This window comes from Rosa rugosa, chromosome 3, assembly GCF_958449725.1.
Source record: "Rosa rugosa chromosome 3, drRosRugo1.1, whole genome shotgun sequence".
NCBI lineage: Eukaryota > Viridiplantae > Streptophyta > Magnoliopsida > Rosales > Rosaceae > Rosa > Rosa rugosa.
The window spans coordinates 35,555,508-35,581,821 of NC_084822.1; the positions used below are offsets into that span (position 1 = coordinate 35,555,508).

Consider the following 26,314-nt stretch of genomic DNA (forward strand, 5'->3'; position numbering starts at 1 on the left):
AATTTAGAAGGAGAAAGCTTGATTGATCCCACCATTACTCCTTCAGCCATAGAGAGGTCCTTCTGTTTTGCACTCACGTCGGCTGCCATGGGAATCCCAGCACTAATCATATTCACTTTGGCAGCCGGGAAAGGGTCGCTGTCTACTTTCATTGTAGAACTTGACTTGTCAGGGAACTTGAGCTTTCCCTGATCGATTAAGTCCTGCACAACATCACGAAAGATAACACAGTTATTAGTCGAATGCTTCCAGGAATTATGAAACTTACAAAACATTCTTCCTTTCATTTGTTCAACAGATGGCAAAACATGTCCAGCAGATAATTTCATTAATTTCGCGGCTAAAAGTTGATCGAAAATCAAATCAGCCTTGCGAATGTCAAACGAATACGTGCGTGGTGGAGATTTATAAGTGTCGTGTAGTGAACGTGCAACTGACTCCGTTTTCTCTAAAGCCTTGCATACAAAAGGCCGATTAACAGTAAGCTCGGCCGAATTAATTTCGGCCATATCTTCGTCGCTACTCCACTCTTCAATATGGGCCGCGCCAACGGCTTGACTAGTGTAGTATGTGCCTTTTGAAGCAAGCCTTTTCTGCACTTCTTCTCTCAAAATTGCATCGTATCTTATGACTCTGGATTCAAGTTCATAAAGATCTCTGAATGTCAAACCTTCGAACTTTTTCCTGAACTTGAAGCCAAGTCCTGCCAATGCCATCTCTACAAACTCAGATTCTGATAACTGCGCTTTGCATCTGGCTCTTAGGAGTTTAAATCTCCCTATATACTCTTGAGCGGTCTCATTGGTCGTCTGAAATGATTTAGCCAACTCAGCTACTGGTATGTTCTGCTCTGCCTTGTGGAATCGGTCATGGAAAGCTCGCTCAAGATCCCTCCAATTCTGGATAGAATTAGGTGGTAGGTTCACGAACCACGTAAAGGCTGGACCGGTAAGAGAATTGACGAACAACTGCATGCGGTTCTCTTCACTATTTGCCTCACCACACTGTGAAATAAACCGCCCGATGTGTTCAACCGTGGACTGATAAGCATCCCCAGAAAATAAATGGAAAGCGGGAACACGGTATCGATGCGGTAAGGGAACTTGGTCGATATGAGGTGGATACGGCTTCGTATAAGTAGGTCTATCTACCCGCTGGCGCAGATCACCCACCATGCCCTCCACCTGATTCTGAACTTCAGTAAAGAGAACAGGTCTATTATTATCACCATGCCATGGCTGCATTGGTTGTTGCGGGTTTTGGATAGGTTGCCATCGTATTCCATGCTCCGTGTGTTGTGGTGGATTGTGATGCAGGGGAACTTGTTGGCCATATCCTTGATTTGCCGCTTGGTTCAGCCAAGGCTGCGGACCAGTAGCTTGTTGTTGCGCATATACGTGTTGATTGAGGGTTTGATGAGCTAGGTGGTTCTGATTATTCTGGTTGAGGGCTTGATGAGCTAGGTGGTTCTGAGGCCGTGGAATTTGGAATACATGATTCTGGTTGCCTGTATTTTGCCCTAAGTGTCCACTAGGCAAAGCTTGTTGAGTTGACACTTGTTGAACTAATTGTTGTCGCGGCTCTAAGAAAGACTGTTGTTGACCTAGAGAATGAACAGTCGCGGCTGGTCTCATCGGCAATGGTACAGCCTGTCCAGTTGGAGGTGGTACTTGTTGTAATTGACTGCTTTGACCTTGCTCCAAAGACCAATTTCTATTGCCTTCATTCTGACTGCTCTGCGACACCTGTGTTCCTGTTCCAGTCTGAAACCAACGTAGCCACGCATTCATCATATCAGACTGGACTCCCATGCTGCGGTTGAGTTGCCCAAAACTACTTTCAAGACTGCGGTCAAGCCGAGTGAAACAATTTTCAAGACTTCAGCCCAACCGGCTAATGCCGTCTTCAACGTTATCAAGATCATGGTTAAGACTCTGCCAAGATACATCAGCCGCAGTGGTTGCAAGTGCGCTTGTAGGTACTAGTTCATACAATGGATTAAATCCTGATGGCCACGGAGTTTGTCCTGTACCAACCGTTGCAGACGCATTAAGCGGATCATACAACGGATTATAGCCTGGAGAGAACCCCCAAGGGAACGATCCAATACTGGCTGTAGCTGCTGGCACACTGACTGACTCATAAGGAGGGGTATACCCTGGTGGTAGGCCCCATGGATAAGTTACGGGATCATACGGTCGAGTACCAGCCGCAGTTGTAAAATCAACTCGATTTGTTGTCCCTGAGGTTTGGACGATATGTGACTGCGGCTGCTGACTGAAAGATGGATGACTTGCTATAGTGGAGGCTGACACTACCGTGGCGGTCGTCGCGACTGATGATGCAGGATGTGCCATGACTCCACTCGTAGAGATCCCACTTGACGTGGAAGCTGATGGTTGAACTGACGTCATTGGGAGACTTGACATGGGCACAATGAGATCTCTAGAAGTAGTTGATCTATTTGGACAAAAAGAAGAGGTATGGCCTTGTTGCCTACACCTGTAACAACGATTCCCTTGAGACTTGGCGTAGGGATCAGGTAACATTCACCGAGTGTGGTCCCACTGGGCGTGCCAAAAGATGTTCGCTCAAAAATCGTCTCGGCCGCGTGTCACTAGGCCGAGGGCTTCTTTGGCTTACACGTGTCCTTCTGGAGTGGTGACGTGTGAGCGGGCGTGCCAACTCGCGGCCAGTAGGCCAAGCGAGGTTTTGTTCTGTTTATAGATCTTGCGTCGATGACTTCTGATCAGTTGATTGTGGGCCGAGGAAGGATCAATCTCGGCCGCAGGGTTCTCTCTGCCTTGAATGCAAGGACTTTAGCACAGATCGGCTTTACCTAGCCGGAATGTTCGTGCTGTGCAACTCGGTGAGTGAACGTGAAAGTGCGAGTGACAATTGATAGATCTATGGGATGCAGATACTCACAAGTCACGGTAAAAATAAAATCAAAGTATAAATTATTACCCTGATGCCTTGATTCTATACGGGTATGAACAAAGAAACGCATGAATGCTAGAAAACTTGTTTACTAGATCCAAACGTTCTGGTGATTTTCTTAACGAGTGCAGGAATGTAAAGGTGCATCAAATAAAATGCAAGAAGATAAATAACAAGAATGTAAACTGCGGGAAATAAAGTGCAGGAAAATAAATAACAAGAATGTAAAGAGCAACGAAGTAAAGCGCAGGAAAGATAAGTACCGGTAAAATAAAAGCCTTAAGATAAGCACGTGAAGATTGATAAGTGTTGTAAAAATGTTGAAATGTATTGAGATAAAATTTGAATAATCGCGTAGAGCGTTTGGTCGAGGACCTTTAACAAAGATGTCTACGGCCCCTTTTATAGTACAGAATAAAGATAACAAAACTAATACGTACAATCTCAGCCTTAATTGTTGAGACTGGATTGATTACAAATTGAATTCTAAGAATAAAATTCATTTGATGTGCATAACTGACAATCAGCCATCATGACTCTTCAATGATTATTTTGTAACAGCCACACTTAGTGCTGTAACATAGAAGTTGGCATTTATCTGCTCATAATGTCATGCTATCAGTGTTTCTGACGGGTTTTGGATAGAACCATCTCAGCCGCAAGTAAACCAGACCTCAGCTGAGGTAAAGTGAGCCGGACCTCGGCTGAGGTGAAGTGAAGTGAGCCGTACCTCGGCTGAAGTGAAGCTGGACCTCGGCTGAGGTGAAGTGAGCCGGACCTCAGTTGAAGTGAGCCGTACCTCGGCTGAAGTGAAGCTGGGCCTCGGCTGAGGTGAAGTGAGCCGGATCTCAGCTGAAGTGAGCCGTACCTCGGCTGAAGTGAAGCTGGGCCTCGGCTAAATATTTATTGTATCACGGCTCACTATGTCCCAGACCTGCTTCATGTAGGACCCGACTTAACGCCACGTAGGCCTTGCTAAATTTAGGTTCAAACAAGATTTGCCACAACAACTTCTCGGTGGTTGACTTTGGCCGGATAGTGGGAAGATCGAAGCCACGGAAACTTCAGCGGTGCCCGACGTTATTCTGGCCTGGGGTCATTTTTCTAGTAGTGGTTATGTGTAGTTAAAAATAAATTGAAAAAAAAAAAAATTTAAGAGTTAATTATGGCCGTCGGATGAATCCGGACTCTGAGAAAAAATTGTTTAACATTTTTTTCTTTTCGATAATAACTCTTTTCTAGTATTTACAATTTGATACTTGAAGCCATGCAATCATTTTAGTCTCTCAATGATCAATCATATAATTGCAAGATACTGTTTAAAATCATTTGATCATTTGAAGCACACAGATAACCAGTTCGATTTAAGAAAAATTGAACGGAGATAATAGTAGTCATGGTCCTCATGGACCCATGGTTAAGTGATTGTTTATTTGAACCTTATTTTGAAAATGTGAGTAAGAATTAGGTAGTTTCTTGGGAAAATTGCTACGTAAGGTCTTTGCCTTCTGTTTTTAGTTTTTGTTTTTTGCCAATAACCTTTGCTTTTGAAATTTGAATATTTTAACGCTCCACATGATCCTTCTATCATGTTTATCCGAAAAAAAAAAAAATGATGTGATTGCCCAAAAGTTGGTGGGTGGTGAAGATAAGAAGTGGACATGGCTATTTACCTGAATCAAGTTAGGCCTGAGTGGGAATCACACCAAACCTCACTTTGACCGTTGTGTTTCCCACATTCTTATTGGCATTTCATTTTGTCAGCAAATAATAATTGCGTCTTCTAAACGAGCATATCACCTGTCCACCACTCATATGTCCCCATTCTGTCCCACCAGTTATATTTTGCCATCTGTCTTCCCATTAACAGAAGATTAATACTGTTAACTTGCATAATTTTCAGTTAAAAAAAAAAGAAACAAATAATTGAACTATTGATTTTTTTCCCCCCTTCGTTCCCATTAGGCCTGACAATTCAGCTCATGACCCGTTAACCGCCCATTAATCGCCCGCTAAAAACTCATTTATTTCCGCCCAATAACTTAACGTGTTAATGGGCTGCCAACCCGTTAACAACCCGTTAGTTAACGGACGGAAACGGGCTGCAAGACGGAACCTATCGAGCCCAATTAGAAGAAAAAAAACAGGGTCCTCCATTTGAGCCGCCTCGGTCTCTTTCGCCATTCTCACACTTCCTCCAATCCAACTCCTACCTGAGGCTGAGAGACACACAAATTCAATCCGATAATCAATTTGTGGATCTCGTCAGATCAATTTGAAGCAAATGAATGTGTACCTTTTGGGTGAGCTGGAGGATGAGGATCCGTCAAGCAAACAGAAGCTCTTCACCGCGGAGATAGAGAGATCGCCGGTGGTGTCGGTCCGGCTTGGGGTGGAAGGCGAACCTAAGCACAGAGAGAAACAGATACAGGGCGGGACTTACAAACGTCTTCGTCTGAGGTGAGCACTTCGCATCTGCTTTGCGTCTCTCCCAGTGGTTATGGTGGACATGGTCGATGCCTCCGTCAAATTTTTACTTTTTTTCACTTTCCCAAGGGTGCTTCAATAATTGACTGTGGATTTGTAAATGTTTAAGTTGGTAAAGTAGTAACTTTTTTTTGGTAAAAGTAAAAGCAATAATGAAAAAGAGTTTCAATTGGTAATGGGTTGGAAAAGGATTTTTTTTAAAAAAATTAAAAAAAAAGGGTAATTGAATAGAAAAGAATTTTAAAATGAAAAAAAAAAAAATCCTTAGCGGTCTTAACGGGTTGAGCCCGTTAAGACCGCCCGTAACCCGCCCGTGACCGCACTGTTGCCAGGCCTAGTTCTCATCGCATCCGCTCGAACTATAGCTTCTGCCATAGTTTTCCAAAAGGAGTTCGTCCCTTACCTTCTCCCTAATCAAACACATGTCAGATTTTCCATACTCCAGTTCCTCACCATATATGAATCGTAGAAACCCACTTTTATTTCATCAGAAATTTCTGTTGATTGCAGATTTTTGTAGGAGAATACGAGTTTATGGGTATGATTGCAGATCATTGAATGTGGAATGGTAAGAATCGATCTATAGATATCCCCTTCAGAAGTTTCATTTGTCATGGAAGAACCCAGAAGCCAGAAGACAGATCAAATTTTCTTTCTAATGCAACTTATCTAATTGGAACCCGGAAACTAATTCCCATCCAACTGATCTATTAAAGCCCAGAAACCCAAATAGAGCAAAAGAATTGGAGAAGTGTCTCGCTTGGATGAAAGACTCACGAATCATCGAAAATAAAAGAGAAAACGATGACCCAGAGAAACAGGAATTGATGTGCATTTTGAGTTCATCAGGCAATAAAAATCAAGTGAAGAACTGAAGAAATAAGGAAATTGAGATGAAATCTAGGTGACCCAGATCACCCACCCAACTCAGCTAGCAAAGTACACACCACCAACAAGCTAGTCAACAACTCACCATTATGTTTAATTGTTGTTCACTCAAAAATCGTCTCGGCCGCGTGTCACTGGGCTGAGGGCTTCTTTAGCTTACACTTGTCCTTCTGGAGTGGTGAGGTGTGCGCTGGAGTGGTGACTCGCGGCCAGTAGGCCAAGCGAGGTTTTGTTCTAAATTGTAGATCTTGCGCCGATCTGACTTCTGATCAGTTAATTGTGGGCCGAGGAAGGATCGATCTCGGCCGCGGGGTTCTCTCTGCCTTGAATGCAAGGACTTTAGCACGGATCGGCCTTACCTAGCCGCAGTCTTCGTGCTGTGTAACTCGGTGAAAGTGAAGTGATGATGATTCTTTTTTGTGATTTTCTTTATGAGTGCAAGAATGTAAATAATGCAAAGTAGAAGTGCAGCAAATAAAGATAAACAACAAGAATGTAAACCGCGGGAAATAAAGTGCAACAAAGTAACAAGCGAAAAGATAAATTGCTGGAATGTAAAGAACAACAAAGTAAAGTGCAGGAAAGATAAATACCGGTAAAGAAAGTGATAAGATAAACACGTAAAGATTGATAAGTGTTGCTGACAATCAACCTCTTTGATGTTTAGCCGCAGTCATTCATTATGACTTGTGGGTCCGCGGTCAATCATTACGCCTTGTGATTCATTTGATCTCTCCTGATTTAATAACAGCTTTCTGCACACGTTATCTTCGGTCATAAATTTGACAATAAACATTTAACGTGCCGCGGCTAATTAGCCGCGGATATTCATTACGCTTTGTGGGTCGAGCCCACCTATCTGCCACGTGAGCCTTATATTTGGTTCAAACAGAGCCCCCCCCAGTCCCTTGAGCTTCGGCATAGATGTCGAGTGGTTAAGGGACTAAAAGATTATTTTTCAAAAATTCTCTTGGCAAGGCACGCACACTATTATAGGCATTGTTGACATTCGTCATGCCGCAGTCACTCGCCGCGACTCTTCATTAAGTCATGGCTATTCAACCGTTCAAGTGCGGCCTTATGTCGAATTTGGGACTTACCCAGTCGTTTGCCATGTAGCTCACATCGATCAACAAATATGCTATGTTTGAGCGACATTCAATAAGCTCTTTAGACTCCTGTGTTTTGAGCAACATTCAATAAACTCTTGATTCATGCCTCTTAGTCACAACTGCCCTCTGGTTTTTGAGCATTACACTTGATCATTTAATAGCCGCGGCTATTCAACCATTGATTTCAAGCTTACTCCTTCATGACCATTTAACCACGATCCATTAAATTATGGACATTTAGCTACGGTCCTTTGCTAGCCGCGATCATTTGATAGCCGCAGATATTCAACCGTTGGTTATCAGAATCCATTAAATTATGGACATTTAGCTACGATCCTTTGCTAGCCGCGGCTATTCAACCGTTGGTTACTGCTGAAAGCTAGAAAAACTCGCAACTCGCTGGTACCAACCAAAGAGTTGAGGATTATAGGTTATACATTCTATATGCCCAGTAGACAATTATTTACCACGGTCCTTTATTAACCGCGTCCACTCAAGTGCGGCTCTTCAGTAGCCGCGGTACTTGTGATACCAACTAGCCGTTCACATACCCACTAAACAATTATTCTACCGCGGTCCTTTGCCGGCTACGGTTATTCATTGAATTTATGAGATGTGGTCCTTCGCTTGCTACGGCCACTTAATTGCAGCCCTTTGCCAGCCACAACTGTTCAACCGCAGCCTTCTCCAGCCGCGGCTCTTCACTAGCTGCGGTCATTCAACTGTTCAACCGCAATCCTTTATTTCGCCACGGCCATTCATCTACCTTTATTTGCCAGCCACAACCATTTAATCGCGGCCCTTCGCTAAACACGACCGTTCAACTGCTGTCCTTTGTTATGCGGCTAGTCATTGAGTTCGTGATATATATGTAGCCCTCCCCTAATTCCTTGAGCCTCGGCTCGAGCCGAGTGGTGAAAGAACTGGTAAACAAAGTCGACCTCATTGTCGAATGACATCCAAATATTTTCCAGCCGTAATCATATAAATATTTCGGCCTTACAGTTTCATGCCTATCGAGTAATTAAACGGCTCCCAGAAACACAACTTTTTACTTATTTTATTTTTGCAGAAACTAAAGCAAGAAAACAAAATGTAAAAATCTTGTGTGCCGTGGTGGAGGTGGCCAACAATGTTTCACCCCAAGTTTTGAACATTTTGTATTCTCGGCATGAATTTCAAATTTTTCGAGGCCGATCTTTATTGACGAAAGGGAATGATTGAGATTTGTTTTATTTTCGGCTTTCATGTGAGCCGAAATTATATGCTCTTCAAATGTACTCGGTTCCACTTTATCTGATAGTCGCTTCTCCAAGTCAGGTTTGTTTCCAATAATCATGTCAATATGCATGACATCTTGAATTAGATGATCATCACCATTGACCACATTATGCTCAGCGAGCCGACATTCTTTGGCTAGAAGATTAAGATCTTCATCAAGCTGCGGATTGTTGAGGTCATCTTTCTTTTCGAGAACCATATCCATACGAATTGTCTCGTTAATTGTACACTCAACCATGCGATGGTCATTCTCCTTGACATTTTGCAAATTTTGGCCTACCATGTTTGCCTCCATTTTTAAGGGAAGAATAATAGGCGGCCGAGCTTCCATTTGATCATCAATGAATACTTCTTTTTGGAGGTCATGGTCACGATTACAGTGGCCTGCCTCCTTCAGTATTTTTTGATGTCTCAGCATCTTCATCTTATTCAAGTGTGACTTCATCTCTTCTTTGAAAATAGAAAATTGTGTGGCTATGTCTGCCACCCCTTTTTGAATGATCTTGTTCATATTTATGGCTTTTTCAAAAGATTTTACACCACCTCCCCAAGAGCTTACATTTTCTTCAATCATTTGATTGCGACCAACTTGTTGATCGTACGGGGGCTATAGCGCGGCTAGTCGAGTCGCCCATACAAGCTGGCTACTCAAGCCATCAAGATTGCTGTAGGGCCCTATTTGGTTGTAGCCGTCTTGGTTGTTCTGATTATAATTTGGATAATAACTATTGCATGGTGCATTAATTGTTTGGCCACTATTATCATACGGCTCGTTGGCCGGCCCATAACCATGCTGGCTACCATAGCCATTTTGGTGATCAAAGCCATATTGAGGTAGTATTGTGGGATTTTGTTGATCCCAAGATGCATGGCAGTTTAAATCAACAAAACTTTGATACGCATGATAGCTATATCTTCCATCATAACCATAAAATTGATCTTGGCCATATTGGTCATTGTAATCATTTATTGAAATAGAGCCGTGTAAATTCGGCTCATAATAACTCATTAGTGAAAATACATAATATTTAATATTTCACTAAATTCACCAAATGTTGTCCCACCGGGAGTGCCAAAAGATGTTCGCTCAAAAATTGTCTCGGCCGTGTGTCACTGGGCCGAGGGTTTCTTTAGCTTACACGTGTTCTTCTGGAGTGGTGAGGTGTGCGCGGGCGTGCCAACTCGAGGCCAGTAGGCCAAGCGAGGTTTTGTTCTAAATTGTAGATCTTGCGCCGATCTGACTTCTGATCAGTTGATTGTGGGCCAAAGAAGGATCGATCTCGGCCGCGGGGTTCTCTCTGCCTTGAATGCAAGGACTTTAGCACGGATCGGCCTTACCTAGCCGCAGTCTTCGTGCTGTGTAACTCGGTGAAAGTGAAGTGATGATGGTTCTTTTTTGTGATTTTCTTTATGAGTGCAAGAATGTAAATAATGCAAAGTAGAAGTGCAGCAAATAAAGATAAACAACAAGAAAGTAAACCGCGGGAAATAAAGTGCAGCAAAGTAACAAGCGAAAAGATAAATTGCTGGAATGTAAAGAACAACAAAGTAAAGTGCAGGAAAGATAAATACCTGTAAAGAAAGTGATAAGATAAACACGTAAAGATTGATAAGTGTTGCTGAATTGTTGATTTGTATTGAGATAAAATTTCAGTAATCGCGTAGAGCGTTTGGTCGAGGACCTCTAACAATGAATCCTATGGTCCTTTTTATAGTGAAATTAAACTACTGAGTGAAGGAAAAGAAGCAATCTCAGCCTTTACAGCTAAGACCGCATTGATTATAGTCAAAATATAACGAAAAACAAGAGATAATTTTGACTGAATTACTTTTTGATATTTCATTCACCTTACAAGAAGGAATTATATACAAATTACAATTGTGCCTAATAAGAAAAGTACTACTCCTAAGGCAAGTAGTAAATCTAATAATACTACAGATATTACAGAATATTACAGATCACATAATATTACAGAATATCTACATAAATAAGGTAAGTATGACTCACGTCAACACTCCCCCCTCAAGTTGGCGCATACAGATCACGAATGCCCAACTTGCCAAGTGAGTCATGAAATGCCTTGCTCGATACTGCCTTCGTGAGAACATCAGCTAACTGTTCTTCTGAGTGGAAAAACGGAAAAGAGATAAGCTTAGCATCAAGCTTCTCTTTAATGAAATGTCTGTCAACCTCAACATGCTTAGTTCTGTCATGTTGAACTGGGTTGTGAGCAATATCCACCGCTGCCTTATTATCACAATATAAATCCATGGATCGTTTGGGTTTAAATCCCAAATCACGAAGTAAATTTCTCAACCAAAGTAATTCACAAACTCCATGAGCCATACCTCTATACTCTGCTTCAGCACTTGACCTTGCCACAACCTTTTGTTTCTTACTTCTCCAAGTAACAAGATTACCACCTACAAAAGTGAAGTAACCAGAAGTGGATTTTCTATCTATAACACAACCTGCCCAATCTGCATCTGTATAATCACTAACATCCAGATGATTATGCTTTGAAAACATCAAGCCTTTTCCAGGTGCAGACTTTAAATACCTCAGAACACGGATCACAACTTCCATATGAGTTTCACTTGGATTATGCATGAATTGACTCACAACACTAACTGCATATGCAATGTCTGGCCGAGTATGTGAGAGATAAATTAATCTGCCAACTAATCTTTGATAGCGAGCTTTCTCTGTAAGAGTTTGATTAGGGTACTCAGCCAGTTTATGATTATGCTCAATAGGAGTATCAGCAGGTCTACACCCTAGCATTCTTGTCTCTGTCAACAAATCAAGCACATATTTTCTCTGGCACAAGAAAATTCCTGAACTCCCCATGGCGACCTCAATCCCCAAAAAATATTTAAGAGAACCAAGATCTTTCATCTCAAACTCTGATGCAAGCAGATCTTTTAATCTTTCAACCTCCTCTGAATTATCACCAGTAATTATCATATCATCAACATAAATAATCAAGGCAGTTAATTTACCTTCACTGCGTTTCAGAAACAATGTATGGTCAGAGTTGCTCTGCTTGTACCCAAACCGACGCATAGCTTGAGAGAATCTTCCAAACCAAGCTCGTGGTGATTGTTTGAGTCCATACAAGGACTTATTTAACTTACACACAAATCTACCTCTTGTGCTTGCCTCATATCCTGGTGGTAGATCCATATAGACTTCTTCAGATAGCTCTCCATGAAGAAAGGCATTCTTTACATCAAACTGTTGCAAAGGCCAATCTAGATTAGCTGCTAGAGACATCAACACTCGAACAGTATTAATCTTTGCTACTGGAGAAAAGGTCTCCTTATAATCCACGCCATATGTTTGAGTATATCCCTTTGCAACAAGTCTTTCCTTATACCTGTTCACTGAACCATCTGCATTGTGTTTGATAGTAAACACCCATCTACATCCAACAACTCTCTTTCCTTGTGGAGGTGGCACCAACTCCCAAGTATTATTCTTCTCCAATGCCTCCATCTCTTCATTCATCGCTTGAGACCATTTGGGATCCTTGAGAGCATCCTGCACTTTACTGGGAACACATACAGAGGATATTTGATTCACAAAAGAAGCATGGGATTTGGATAACCGGTGGGTGGATGCAAAGTTAGCTATGGCATACTTAGACTTAACATCTAAACTTGGCTCATATTGACAAGGTGGTTTACCACGGGTGGACCTAGGAGGCAAAACATACACACTATCAAAATTATCAGAGTTAGAAGAAACACCACTAACCTCAAGATTGGGACGCTCCTCAGAGATTGGTTGACAAGGGTTATCTGTATCTAAGAGGGGTGGAGGAGCTTGGCCTTCTTGAACTGCTAAATTTTGGACGTCGTGTTCGCTGCCATTCTCAGATGAAGATTGAACAGGGGAGACCACTGATGGAGAGGGAGAGACTGAGTGATTAGGAGCTTCTTCTTGAAGGCCAGGGTAGACGATTCGACAATTGTATTTTTTGGTTCGGAACTTGCAACGCTCTATTCGGCAGTTGTATGATGAAGGGTAGACGATTCAATAATTGCCTTTTCTGTTTCTGCAGGAGTGTCATTGGCTTCAATTGGCTGAATTTAAATCCCACAAGACTTCTCTTCCAAAAAAGTGTGTTTCTCCCCCTGAAGTGAAGGATTGATGGGAGAAAAATAACATGCATCCTCATAAAAGGTGACATCCATGGTAACAAAAATTTTCTGTGTAGGAGGATGAAAACACTTGTAGCCCTTCTGATGAACACCATATCCCACAAATACACACTTTAATGCCCTGGCATCGAGTTTGGACCGTTGATTCTTAGGAACATGGACGAACACAACACACCCAAAGACACGAGCAGGGAGATTAGAAAACGAAGGGACAGACACATGATTTGAAAGGGCAGCATAGGGGGTTTGACCATTGAGAACAGAGGAAGGTAGCCTATTGATGAGATGACAAGCAGTAAGAATTGCATCTCCCCAAAGATACTTAGGCATATGAGCACTAAATAGAAGAGACCGAGCTATGTCAAGAACATGATGATTCTTTCTTTCTGACACCCCATTTTGTTCAGGGGTTTGAGGGCAAGTAAGACGGGTATAATCATCAATAAACAAAACAAACCAATGTTTGCCAGACAAGGTTGACTCACGGGAAGGTCCCCAGACATCAGAATGAATAAGCTCAAAAGGAAAAGAACTCCTAGTAGTACTCAAAGGATAACTAGTACGATGACTTTTAGCTAAGACACATGACTCACAATGCAACTTAGACTCATCAATGCCCAGAAACAAAGATGGCATAGATTTCTTCATGACACTAAAGGAAGGATGTCCCAATCTTCGATGCCATAGCCATAATTCTTCAACTTGATTAGTAACCCCAGCCGAAATCAAAGCTGCTTGGACTGCCTTCTCCGGCTTCATTCCGGCAAACATGCAATCCAGATGGAATAGTCGACCCCTCAGATAACCCCTGCCGATTATTTCCCTGGTGAGGAGGTCCTGAAAAATCACATACAAAGGAAAAAAATGTTACAGAACACCGAGATTGAGTATTAAGCTGAGGCACAGATATAAGATGATGAGAGAGATCAGGGACATAAAGAACATCATGTAGTGTCAAAGAAGGGGTGAGACGAACATACCCTATTCCTACAACAGGAAAAGAATCACCATTGGCATTGACAACAGAGGAAATAGAGGGTGGATTGAGAAAAAGAAAGACACTACGATCATAGGTCATATGGTCAGATGCTCCAGAATCAATTATCCAAGTATTGCCACCAGTAAAGCCAGAAATTTTTAAAGCAACTCCAATCTTACCATTACCACCGCAACTTACGGATGCGGTATCCTTACCAGCAAAGTTGGTGTGATCTGATTTTGTCACCGCATAGTAATCTTGGTCTTGAACAAGCTGACCAGCAGCCTTTCCCTTAGGTTTGTTGTCCTGAGGTCGTGGCCTATCAAAGTAGCCTACTGGAAAACCAACCAACCTGTAACAATTTTCTTTGATGTGGCCAGGATTCTTGCAGTAGTTACAAGTCAAACTTGAGGAGAACACGGGGGAAGAAGGAGCTTTCACCATGGTGAATATGCAGCGGAAGGAAAAACAACAAAGTACTTGGAAATATAAGAAGGCAACGGTGATGAAAGGATCAAAGGACAAGGAACAAATCCAAGCACAAAGAACAAGAGTCAAGGATCAAAGGACAATGAGTTAGAGTCCAGGATCGGATCTTTACTCTGATACCAAGTCAAAATATAACGAAAAACAATAGATAATTTTGACTGAATTACTTTTTGATATTTCATTCACCTTACAAGAAGGAATTATATACAAATTACAATTGTGCCTAATAAGACAAGTACTACTCCTAAGGCGAGTAGTAAATCTAATAATACTACAGATATTACAGAATATTACAGATCACATAATATTACAGAATATCTACATAAATAAGGTAAGTATGACTCACACCAACAATTACAAATTGAACAGTATTCATGTTTGTGATATTTTTGACGTTATCAATGATTGATTCTTTCATGAGCAATCAATTAGGTCTTGTAAATGATGATCGGCAATAACACCTCCTGATGCTCATTCAAGTTAATTGCCACAAACTTTGGTAACGTTTCTCCTGACAATGAACCTCTTTGATGTGCCGCGGCTAATTAATTAGCCGCGGACATTCATTATGACTTGTGGGTCCGCGGTCAATCATTACGCCTTGTGATTCATTTGATCTCTCCTGACTTAATAACAGCTCTCTGCACACGTTATCTTCGGTCATAAATTTGACAATAAACATTTAACGTGCCGCAGCTAATTGAGAATCAACTTTGTAAATCTTTAATGTGCCGCGGCTAATTAGCCGCGGATATTCATTACGCTTTGTGGGTCGGGCCCACCTATCTGACACGTGAGCCTTGCCAAATATTGGTTCAAACAATTGTTCTTTCAATCTAATTCTTGCAAAGCTAATTCAGTTTTCTTTTCTTATTTCTGAGATATTCGAAGGACTGACCGAAGACATATTGGTGAGATATATTTGGAACTGGAGTTAGGATATGACTGCAATAGAGAAGAAAAAGAAAGGAGTCTCAGAGCTTTTGAATTTACCTGAAACCTTTCTCAACTCTCTGTGGGTTTCTTTTTTGTTGTTCTTGTTTTCTTATGGTCTGATACAGCCATTGTAACTGGAATTGATCTGTGTTTTTTTTTTTTTAAATCAAAGAATTCATATGCGTTTAATTGAAACTGGGAGAATTGGGAATGTGAGTTAACAGAGTTAGGGTGTGTTTGGTATGCCCGTGCTTTTAAGAAAAGTTGGCTTATGCTTATTTCTGAGAATAAGTGGCTGAAAAACAAAGCAACTGAGTGTTTGGTAAACTGACTTTTTATAAGTGCTATCAGTGGCAAAAGCAGTGGCAAAGTGTATGGTAAACTCAAAAATACCTTGTGTTTTTTGTTTGTAAAATGATCAATTTGGACATGAAAGATTATTTTGCCTTGATTGTTTGGTAATACAATATTGTTCAAATACTCTTGTTATCATTTTTAATCTTTATTATGTTCTTATAAATTTTTGTTAGCTTTCAATTTTTATAAATCATGGTGACCATATGATTAATATAGAAAAATTTAAAAGATAACTTATACAAATATATTAGTAACATTAATAACAATTAGTTTTTTATTGGCATCAAGTAACCACAAAAAATAACATAACATATTCAATATGTTCACGTTATTACACGTACTCATCAAATTTTGAGTAATGCTATTTCTTATTGTTTCCATTTCTTGTGCACCATGACCATGATATTCTTATTCTACATCATCATCATCTATCTCTATCCCACCACTTGACCCATCACCCGAACTTTCTTCCGAAGGGACGGATATATACCTGAAAAATGTGGAGTCAGCTTCAGTTGCAACAGCCTTGGCCAAGTATGACTTTCCAGTTCCAGGAGGACCATACAATAGAAAAGCCCTCCACGATTGTCTCTTGCCTAAAAAATGTAAGCAGGTACATATTAACTTCCATGAATGACCCAAAATGAAATCTTCACATCAAATGATCGATGATTACAGAAGTACTAAGAGAAATAGCTCCTCAACATGACGAGAGCAGTTGCCATATATAAGAAAGTGATACACCTGAATTCTTTCTTCAGAAGCAACCATAGTCTCCTAAGTTGGATAACAAAACAAATTCCCATTTGCATACTCATATAGTCAGTCTATTAGCAACTTAAGCATTCCCATTACCCTGATACTACTACAGAGAATAAACTTTGAGACTGAAACTGCTATACTATCTATGACTTTCCCCATTAAAACCATACCTACCTAATAAATGCTGCACAAAAATCATTACAATACAAACTATGCAAGCAATTGCAACCATTTATAGCTTTCAATAAACAATAACACAATCAAACCAGCTCCGAAATCCTAAAGCTATAACCTTTCACCCAAGTTTCACACAATAAACTAAAACAAAAGGAAACATTTCAAAACATACCAACACAACAAAGCGAAACGAACCAATTATCAGAAGCAAACTAAACTAACATAGAAAACAACTGCCTAGGTCATTTATACAGATTTGCTCACCTAAGGGACAGTTTTAAGGGACTGTGAGGGACAAATGCATCTCAACCATATGTATTAAATATAAAAGCAGAAATTATAACAACTTAAAACTGTGCATTTATTTTCAGCCATCAGATTCATTTGTCCCTCACAGTCCCTTAAAAACTGTCCCTTAGGTGAGCAGGCCTTCTCATTTATAATACCTCCACAGCAGAAGCTTATGAAATATTACAATCGAGTAACTGAGTAAGTAACATAACTCAAAATAAGTATTTAGTGTAACGGTCGGCCTTGTCGTAAGTTATAGGAAAGCCAAAATGACTTTTTCATTAAGTAATTATCTGCTAATCATTAAGTACAGAGAGCCATTCCAATAGTATATCAGAATACAAAGTACAAGGACACTCGTTCTGTATAAAAAAGCATGACAGATGTTATACATATTTAAGAATCTTGATGCATATAGGCTTCTTAACCGTACAAGAACTTAAAAACTACAGTGGGGTTGTTTCTTGGTCATCATGATTGCAAAAGCCAGCATTTCCACTTCTACAGACTCACTATAAAACCCATCAATCCCGAAGTATTTCTCATTCTCAAGAATTAATTGCAACATTTCCAGATAACAAATAATAGACTACTGCAACATTCTCTTAGATCCAACAAGCCCTCCACATAAAAATCCAAGCTTTATAACCAAAACCCCCACTGTTTTTGGTGACTTCTTCGGGTTGGTCAGGCAGAATGCTCTACCTACCAGCGAGTACCAAGATAACTCTGGGACCCTGTCAAAGGAAATACACAACGTCAGAGATATAAACCGTACCAAACGGTTTATGCCTCTCCGATGCTGAAGTTAGGCTATGTATGTAATTTGACAGAGTAACAGTAAAGGAGAAGAAGTTATTATCCGTTTGAAGGTGGTTGAGTTTGACTTATATACTCGAGCATGGGAAGGGTGTTTCCCATTTCTTCGATGTGAGATGCAGTTCATCCCTTTGTAGTTATAGCAGGTTCTGGTGTATACTTTGGTGCGTTCAACTGAGCAGGCTCGAGGCCTTTGTCACCCAATGTGTCGCCCGTTGTGAGCACCATCATGGTGGGTATCGGACCCGGCCCATGATGTGACACTTGGATGGCCGTGCCAGGTCTTGTGATAGTACAGAACCTTGTGACAAGTCAAGTATTTGCTGGTATGTACACCCACCATCTCTAAAGCAACTAAATCCAAATGGAAATGTTATGGTAAATAAGATTGGACCATAGTTTTTATTCTTATTGCCATATAGAAACCCCAATGATAAGTCCAACTTGCTTCCATTTCATTTCCTCAATTACAATTTAGTATTCCCTATTCAATTATCAAGAATAGATAAACTCTAAATATTAAAAGGCCTATATGAGTAAGGTGAAAATAACAGTTATTATAAACTTCTTCCACTTTTTTCCAAATAAAAGCTTAATTAATTATATTTTAACTCATATACTCGTTGGCAAAACTCTCTCTCTCCCTTTGACAGAAATCCTAACTCGGCGGCGGCCAAAATGCAAACCTCTCGTCCGGCGACGGCCCTGGCATCTCGGCTAGCCATGGCCTCACCGATGTCACGTGGTTCTGCTACCGGACGGGGACTAAATGGGTCTGTTCGGGTAGTCCATTGTGATTGGGTTGCTCAAGATTTCTAGTAGGTGAAGTTTGGTTTATGGCAAGAGATCTCTGGGAGGTGGCCGATCTCGTGTTGATGGAGGCTTGGATTGACGGCGGGATTCGAAATCGGTGGCGGCGTCAATCGGGAACTGTGAAATCGAGGTGGATTCTTGGTGATGCAGCTTGTGGCGGTGTGGTTCGTTTGGCTTTTTGGTCGTGGCGGACTCGGAGCGGCGAGAACATGGCGGAGCAGGCACAGAGGCAGAGCTGCGCTGGAAGGTTTGGTGGTCAGGAGGTGGAGGCTGGACTTGGGCCATGCCTGGCCTGCTGGGCCTTGAGTGGGCCTTCTTCTTAAGCTACTTTGGACTGCAGAATTTTGGGCTAGGGTTTTTTGCCCTAGTCTCATCTTTATATTTTTAGTTTTAGTCTAATTACAATAATTTCCTTGTATTAGAAAGCTAAGCATTTGTGCACACTCTATATTTCTCTGGCGCCTTTAGAGTAGTACCAAAGGAGGATTCTCGCTATGTCTACGTACATAAATATCTAATGATCAGGTCTATTTCTATGTACCATTGTGGGTACTACCATTATCTTCTTGTTTGTCTGTTGATGGCAGCAGAAAGGTATGTAACAGTTTTTTCTGGCTTTAGATGAATATATTGTCACCCAGATTTGAGTTAAAAATAATAATAATAATAATAATAAATAAAAGCTTAATTAATACCGTAAAAGAAAATCTCAACAACACTAAATTATATGCAGCAGAAATCTATGTTTGATTGAAGATAGTGAAAGAAAACTACTCGATATGGTTCCTATTTACCCAAACACTTCAATTCCATATAAACGAAATATACAATCTTAGCTCCAGAAAAAAAAAATTCTAAAATTCAAAGCAGTTCAAGCAGAATTGATCACATATCCGTAAAACCCATAACAATATTGATCTCAAACATTCATCAAATTCAAAGAAATTGAAAATGAAATAGATACAAAACTAACCCTAAATCCAATTGCCAAGCAGCCAGCAATCAAGGATTGAGGCTTCCATTTCGAACACGGATGAGAGGTAAGGTGATGCCAGTCAGAGAGAGAGATTGTGCGTCTATGATGAGAAGCTGCGTCTATGTGTGATCAATTGAAGAGAAGGTTTCATGGCTATCGTGTAGTGCGTCTGGTTTTGTATAATTTCTTCAAGGAAGGAAGGATGAGAATTGGTATTTTGAAAGAATCATTAATGTATAGTGATCTCCACTACAGTGAATATCGCGGCTTCTGCTTCTAAAAGTAAGGGATGTTTGACTTCTGCTTTTGCTCTGCAAAAGCCTTTGCTTTTAAGCAAAGACGGTCATTTCATGCTTTACCACACACCTGATGGTGCTTTGCTTATAAGCACAGGAGCATTAAACACTACACCAATTTTTTAATCAGACAACAGTTTTTCACTGTCGTCTAAGTATAGAGTCTGCTGTTGTCTATCTCAATGCCGTCTGATACATGAATCAGACAATACCAGAAAACTGTCGTCTAATAAAGTTTACTACAACAGCGATTACTATATTGTCTGTTGTCTGAATACCACGAAGAACAACAGCAATTGGTACCTTAACTCTTGTGCAAAGGAATTTCAGTTGACAGACCCTGAAAGAATGTTGACGTGTAACGAACATTTAGATAACATTGATTTGTAAAAAAACGGTTGTCTGAAGGAAGCTTGTAGATCAGCAAAGTAATTGAATACTATTGACTGACTTTGAACAAGACAACAGCAAAACTATTAAAGCCATTGTGTATCATTGCTTCATACTATTGCATCCTAAAATAAATTGTTGTTTGAGATTTTCTTGAACGACAGCTTTCTTGCTTTATGGGTCCTTAAAGTCTCTTTTCAACCATATGGCCTCCCAAGATGCTGTACTAGTTGATCAAGTCATACTATTGTAGCTTTTCAATTCTCTGTGGTCTTCCTTTTCATCAGACAATAGAACATATTATTTTTTTGTTGTGTTATATCTTGTTAGACAATTGAATATGTTTAATAACTATTGTAGATAGATGATTCAGACAACAGATTTTTCTTTCTTTTTTCTTCATGTTCATTTGTTAGATAATGGTTTGCTGTTGGTTTTGAATTGTCTGAGATATAAGAGAAGACATACATTCTGTACAATTGAACAACACATCCTTGATTCCAAAAACCATTCCATTTCATCAGCAACATTCATCCCAACATTTACATAGGAATTAACATTGCCTAAGTGCATATAAATACATAAAGCCGGAAAACATAAACTTGTCCTTATTTATCACAGCAGCATTCTCGAAGTCCTTGATGCACTTTGACAGGTAAGATGTCACCTTGGCAACTATTTGCTTATCTGTCAGTACTAACAACTCATTGGCACGATATTGCACAAGAAAAATGGATCAGACTGAAGTCCGGTTGAACTTATGAAGTAAATTGCATTAATAATTACAAAATCAGAAGAAAAGCAGGGGCATTGATACTCACAAAATCAGCTTGTAGCACTGTTACTGTACTATCTTTGTGGTCATCATGAATTACAGTCAAATCAAAGAAAGACCACCCGAACGAATCATCAAAACCTGAGCAAGCATTGCTTGCATTTGGAATGCTCACCTGATTATGTGGTCCACAACAAAGAATCAGCTCCATCAAATCATGACTGGAAAAGTACCATCGACTGACTTGTTATATTAAAACTTTCCAGATTAAAGTGCCTAATTAGCAAAGTAGGTATTAGAACCATATTTGAAATCTAAAGCATAGTAGAAATAAAAGCTAGAATCAAAGGACATGCTCAGTTTCATTTGGCTCATAGGAATCTCGTAAAATTCCCCAGTTCACATAAGGAGAAAAAGTTAAAATGTAGAGAAGAGTCATTTAGACAAGCTAGACAATGATGTTAAAATTAAACTTCCTCTACCCACCTTCCTATCGAGCCAGAGCTTAACGGAGAGTACATCGATGGTAGCAGGTTCGAGACCTTGACAAATTCCTCCCTCGTACACAACACTGCACTATACAGAACTCAAGTACTGCCAATTAAGGTAGAAATAGCAGGAATAGGGTTAATTTAAGATTTAACATGCACTTCACAGTCTTATACATGAAATGAGCTCTAAAATTAGTATCTGGACTTCCCTATGTGGATGAATAGGATGATAGTCAGGACGAACCTAGTTTCACTGTAAATGTAACACTATTCTGTCTTGTAATACTAACTGATTTGATTTCAATCAAAAACCCTGATTTCTAATCAACATTGGATCACAGATATTTGCATAAAACATTCTGAGATAGCATGGCGGAGACCAGATAATTAACCAGAAAATCGAGTTCTCTGAAACTCCCAATCCCCAAATTCAAGTTAACCAGAAAATCAAAACCAAAATTTCACAACCCCAAATCGAGTTCTCTGAAACTCCCAATCCCCAAATTCACGTTAACTAGAAAACTAAAACCTAATCCCCAATTCAATGCAAAGTCCCACACAAAATCGATTGCAACAAAACCCTAATCCCCAATTCGAATTCAATACAACCCAATACGAAATATCCGTACCTACTTCGAAAGAAGGAGCTTGCTTTCTTCAAGAACCTCGCAAGCAACCTTTGATGGTTGAAAGCTCCGACGACATGGTTTTGAGACTCTGTGAGAAAATGGGAGTGAGGGTGCGTCTGAGAGAAGCAGAGAGAGAGAGAGACAGAGAGCGAAAGAGAGAGAGAGAGAGAGATGGCTGAGAGCGGGACTGAGGGCGGGAGCTCGAAAGTGATTTTGAGCTGGAGGCGGGAGGTGTGGGTGTTTTGCTCGAATGGAGAGGGAAAGAGTTTAATTGGGTTTTGATTTTGTCAAGTGGTAAAGTGTTAAAGTCGCATATGTCAAACCCTAGCTAACTATCTAAAAGTCAGCTATTGTATCGCAAAAAAAAAAAAATTTACTGTAAAACTCAGACGACATTAAATAAGGTGCATTGTCTGAAACTAATGTGACAACAGACAGATTAAAAAGTATTGTGTGAAATACTCAAATCAGACAACATCTTTCAGCAGGCATTGACTTAAAGGATATCAGACAACAGACACCTAATAACAGTTGTGTGACTGGAAATAATCAGAAAACAGCAAAAATTAACCATTGTATAAATGAACCTTGGACAACATCACATAATAACTGTTGTCTGAATTAATTCATTCAGACAACATCAAAAAAATCAACCATTGTCTGAAATGTTATTGCACAAGAGCCAAGAAAAAACTGTTGTTGGATTCGAAAACTTAGACGACAGAATATTTCTTGCTGTCGTCTGATTAATTCAGACGACAGTTAAAATGTTTACTGTCGTCTGATATGTGTTGTCTGATTCCGAAATTGGTGTAGTGAAAGCTCCCCCAAACGCACCCTTAGAGTGTGAGTTAATAGAGTTAGTGTGTTAAGTTAGCAGAGACAGGTGGCAAAATATTATTTGAGGGACATAATTGGGATAGGGACAGATGATTACCTTCCATAAAATACAAAAATAATTGCTTTTTTTTTTTGTTATCACTTATCAGCATCAACAAACAGATTCTTGGGCCTTACATGATCCTACTTTATATATATATATATATATTTTTTTTCTTTTCTACTCAATGTTTCGTGTGCATTGACATGTTCAGCTCGATTACTTCGTGGTATTTTCTTTCATAAATAATGCGGGTGCATATGGGGCAACATCAACTGCATTATAGAAAAGTCAAGATAGCAGCCGTCTCTCTCTCGTTCTAGGGTTAGGGTTTCGGCTTTCTGTGCAATTTTCAACTTCTCCACCATGAGTTCTGTTGATGCCATAGCTGCTCAAGACAAGGGTTCTACGTCCATCACAAGACAAGGGTTTGATGCAATCAGATATTTTCATGGTTGGAAAACTTATCACGGCTTGAGATTTTAAGGTTAGATCATTTTTGGGCATGTTTTGTTTTGCATAGAGGGTGAATGGTATGTTGCAAATGGAGGAAGCAGAGGGCCAATGTGTGCTTTTTACCTTATCAGACCCAGCGAACTGGATCAGGACTTGAAATGGGGCACCATGGGGTTTCAACAGATCCTTTATGGCATTGGCTGAGTATGATGGAGTGGTCCCTGTGGAGACGATGCCGCTAGTGAAGGCATCATATTGGAACACGTTGCAGAGTATCCCTCATGCGTTCGGTATGAGAGAATCATGATGGTGATCGGATTTACTCTTGGAGAGTTTTCAAGAGATTGACAAGCCCGGCAAGAATTTGGGTAAGTATTGTATTCGGGTTGAAATTCCGTTCTCTCAATCTCTGTCATTGTTAATGCTCAAAGTCTGGCGGTAGCCAAACCTCCGTTTAACGCAGGTCCGGTGGGCGGACCGCTACTCCGTATACTTGATGATCTTCGCTGGCTACCAAATGAAAGACAGGGCGTCAGAGGGAGACCGCGTTGGGCGGTCTTCACTTCTCCGATGCCTAAGTCAGTTAACACATATAGGCAGCACAATAATAAATGAGTAGTAAATGCGTACCTTAATGAAGAGAGAGAAGAGGACCTTTATAGGTGAGGAGAGGTCCGATCTTCTCCTTGTTTTCGATGTGGGACTGAAGTGCTTCAGTTCCCAGTTTCAGTAGTTTCTGAAGCCGTCTTGGCACAGCGCGTGGCGGCGCGTCAGCGGTGATCCCGGGGTAATCTTGTGCTCAGGCCGTAGCCCGCCTGGCTGCCTATCCGTGGGTCACTCCTTTGACGGTAGTTGGTACCTCTGGCGGTACAATGAGCGTGGCTCATTATAGCTAATTATGCTTTGCAAATGTACATGTAGGTACAGTCATTTTAGTGGTGGTATTGGGTAGAAGACACGGTGGAATTTCTATGCAAGTTCCACTATGATAAACTATTTGGTCGTTGCGGGGTTTGTGGTTTTATTACCCATGTCGGGTTGCTATGTTCAGGGCTGGCTTTGGATGAAGATGATGCGATGGTGGAGCGCACGGTGTTAGGTGAACTAGCAGCGATGCAGGTGGGGGCGGGTTTGCAGCTGACTCAGGCTTTAATTAAGCGATATTTTTAAAAATTCAGCAAGTTAAGTGTCAAATTGGTCACAATTCAGATTTAATTTTTCCTTTTATATAAAGACAAACGATAAGAAAAAAGTTTAATGAAAAACATCTTTTTTTTTTTTTTTAATAGAACAAAACTGGATGTTGTTGTTTGAGGATACATGAATATGTGTCTGACCCAAATTCTGATTACTGAAACAAGTTGTAATATGGTAGCATCTTCTAGATATCCTAATCATTATTTGATTAGCTTTCCTTGTATGATTTAGATTTTGTACTTGTAATTCTCTATATAAAGAGTCTTCTAGCTATTATCAATGAATACACATAATCATTATCCTGAATCTCTGCAACACATTATCAGCACGAAGCCCTAACCTTGGATCAAAAGTTAAAACCCTAGAAAAACAAGAAAAATCCCAAAACCCTAGTCGCGAGCTTCAAACTAGCCTGTAGACAGGCCAATAGTTGCCATCTTTCGGCCAACCTCCAGTCAGTGTCCGTGCAGCACTGACCAGCCAGCGGCCACAAGCCCTCCACCACTAGCTAGCGTCCAGCTAAGTCCGGCCAGAAACCAGCTAGTACCGGCCACGATTGGCCAGTAGCAGCAAGACCGACCACCGACATCTTTTTCAGGCCAACTTCCGACAACCTATTTTTGAGGATGAGTAACCTATACAAACTGGACTTTGCTCCATTAGGGACAACAAACTCATGATATCACAAGTGGCTTCCTGATATTCGCCAACATCTCAAGACCCTAATGATCCTAGCAACGATCAAAGAACCTAGCACTGATGTGCTCACTAAAGCTGTTGCTGATGCTTTGGACGCAAATAGGACCAAATCCATCATCCTAATGACTCGTCATATGGATGAATCTTTTCAATTCGAGTACCAGAATGAAGAAGATCTTAGAAGGCTGTGGGTTTCACAGGAAGAGCGCTTTGGGAACTTTCGTGACTCCCTACTTCCGAATTTAGAAATGTGATGGCATATCCTCCGCTTCTGTGATTTCAAGTCAGTTCTTGACTACAATTCGGAAGCCCTTTGCATTAAATCATTGATAGAGTTCTGTGGTAAAGACATCACAGATACGATGCTAATTGAGAGGATTCTCTCCACCTTCGCCGTCTCTGCTCTGATTGTTACAAAGAACAATCGAATTGATGTTAATGCAAGACATATCACAAGGTTTCATAATCTTATTAAAGCGATGAATGTCGTTGAAAAGTATGACAACGTCCTTGTGAAGAACTATAATTCTAGACCCATGGGAATAAAAGCTACTCTGAAATCCAATTATAGTGGCACCCTTAAGGGAGGACGCCGCTAATGAAACCCTAAATCTAGGGATACTTCTGGACGTTTTGGTCTATATAATCGCTCTGCTTAGGAAGGTAACTGTAACGCCCCGATTTGTATCTCTTCAAATCGAGTATGTTACAGTGCCGCATATTCTTAGAACTTAAGCTAAGATTGTTAACTCAAATCCTAAGAACCCACAAGGCAAAAGAATAAATTGAAATTTATTTGTAAAAGTAAATTACGAAATTCAAATGCAGAAGCGTTGATTGAAAATGAGGTGAAAACGATAAAACCATTAAAATATATATATATATATATTTTAAAATCAATTAACAAATATTAGTACGGTTCAAGGCCACAGTCCGAAGGATTTACAAGAGGGGTATTTTACGAACAATCACAACTCCATAAATAAATTATGCGGGAGTAAAGAAAATAAGAAAACCTTTCAAGCGG

At 40.4% G+C, this 26,314-nt stretch overlaps 1 pseudogene; it reads left to right on the forward strand.

The window, feature by feature from the left end:
* The first annotated feature begins 25,649 nt into the window (after positions 1-25,649).
* Positions 25,650-26,314, forward strand: part of LOC133737641 (peroxiredoxin-2F, mitochondrial-like) — a 4,836-nt pseudogene continuing 4,171 nt past the window's right edge.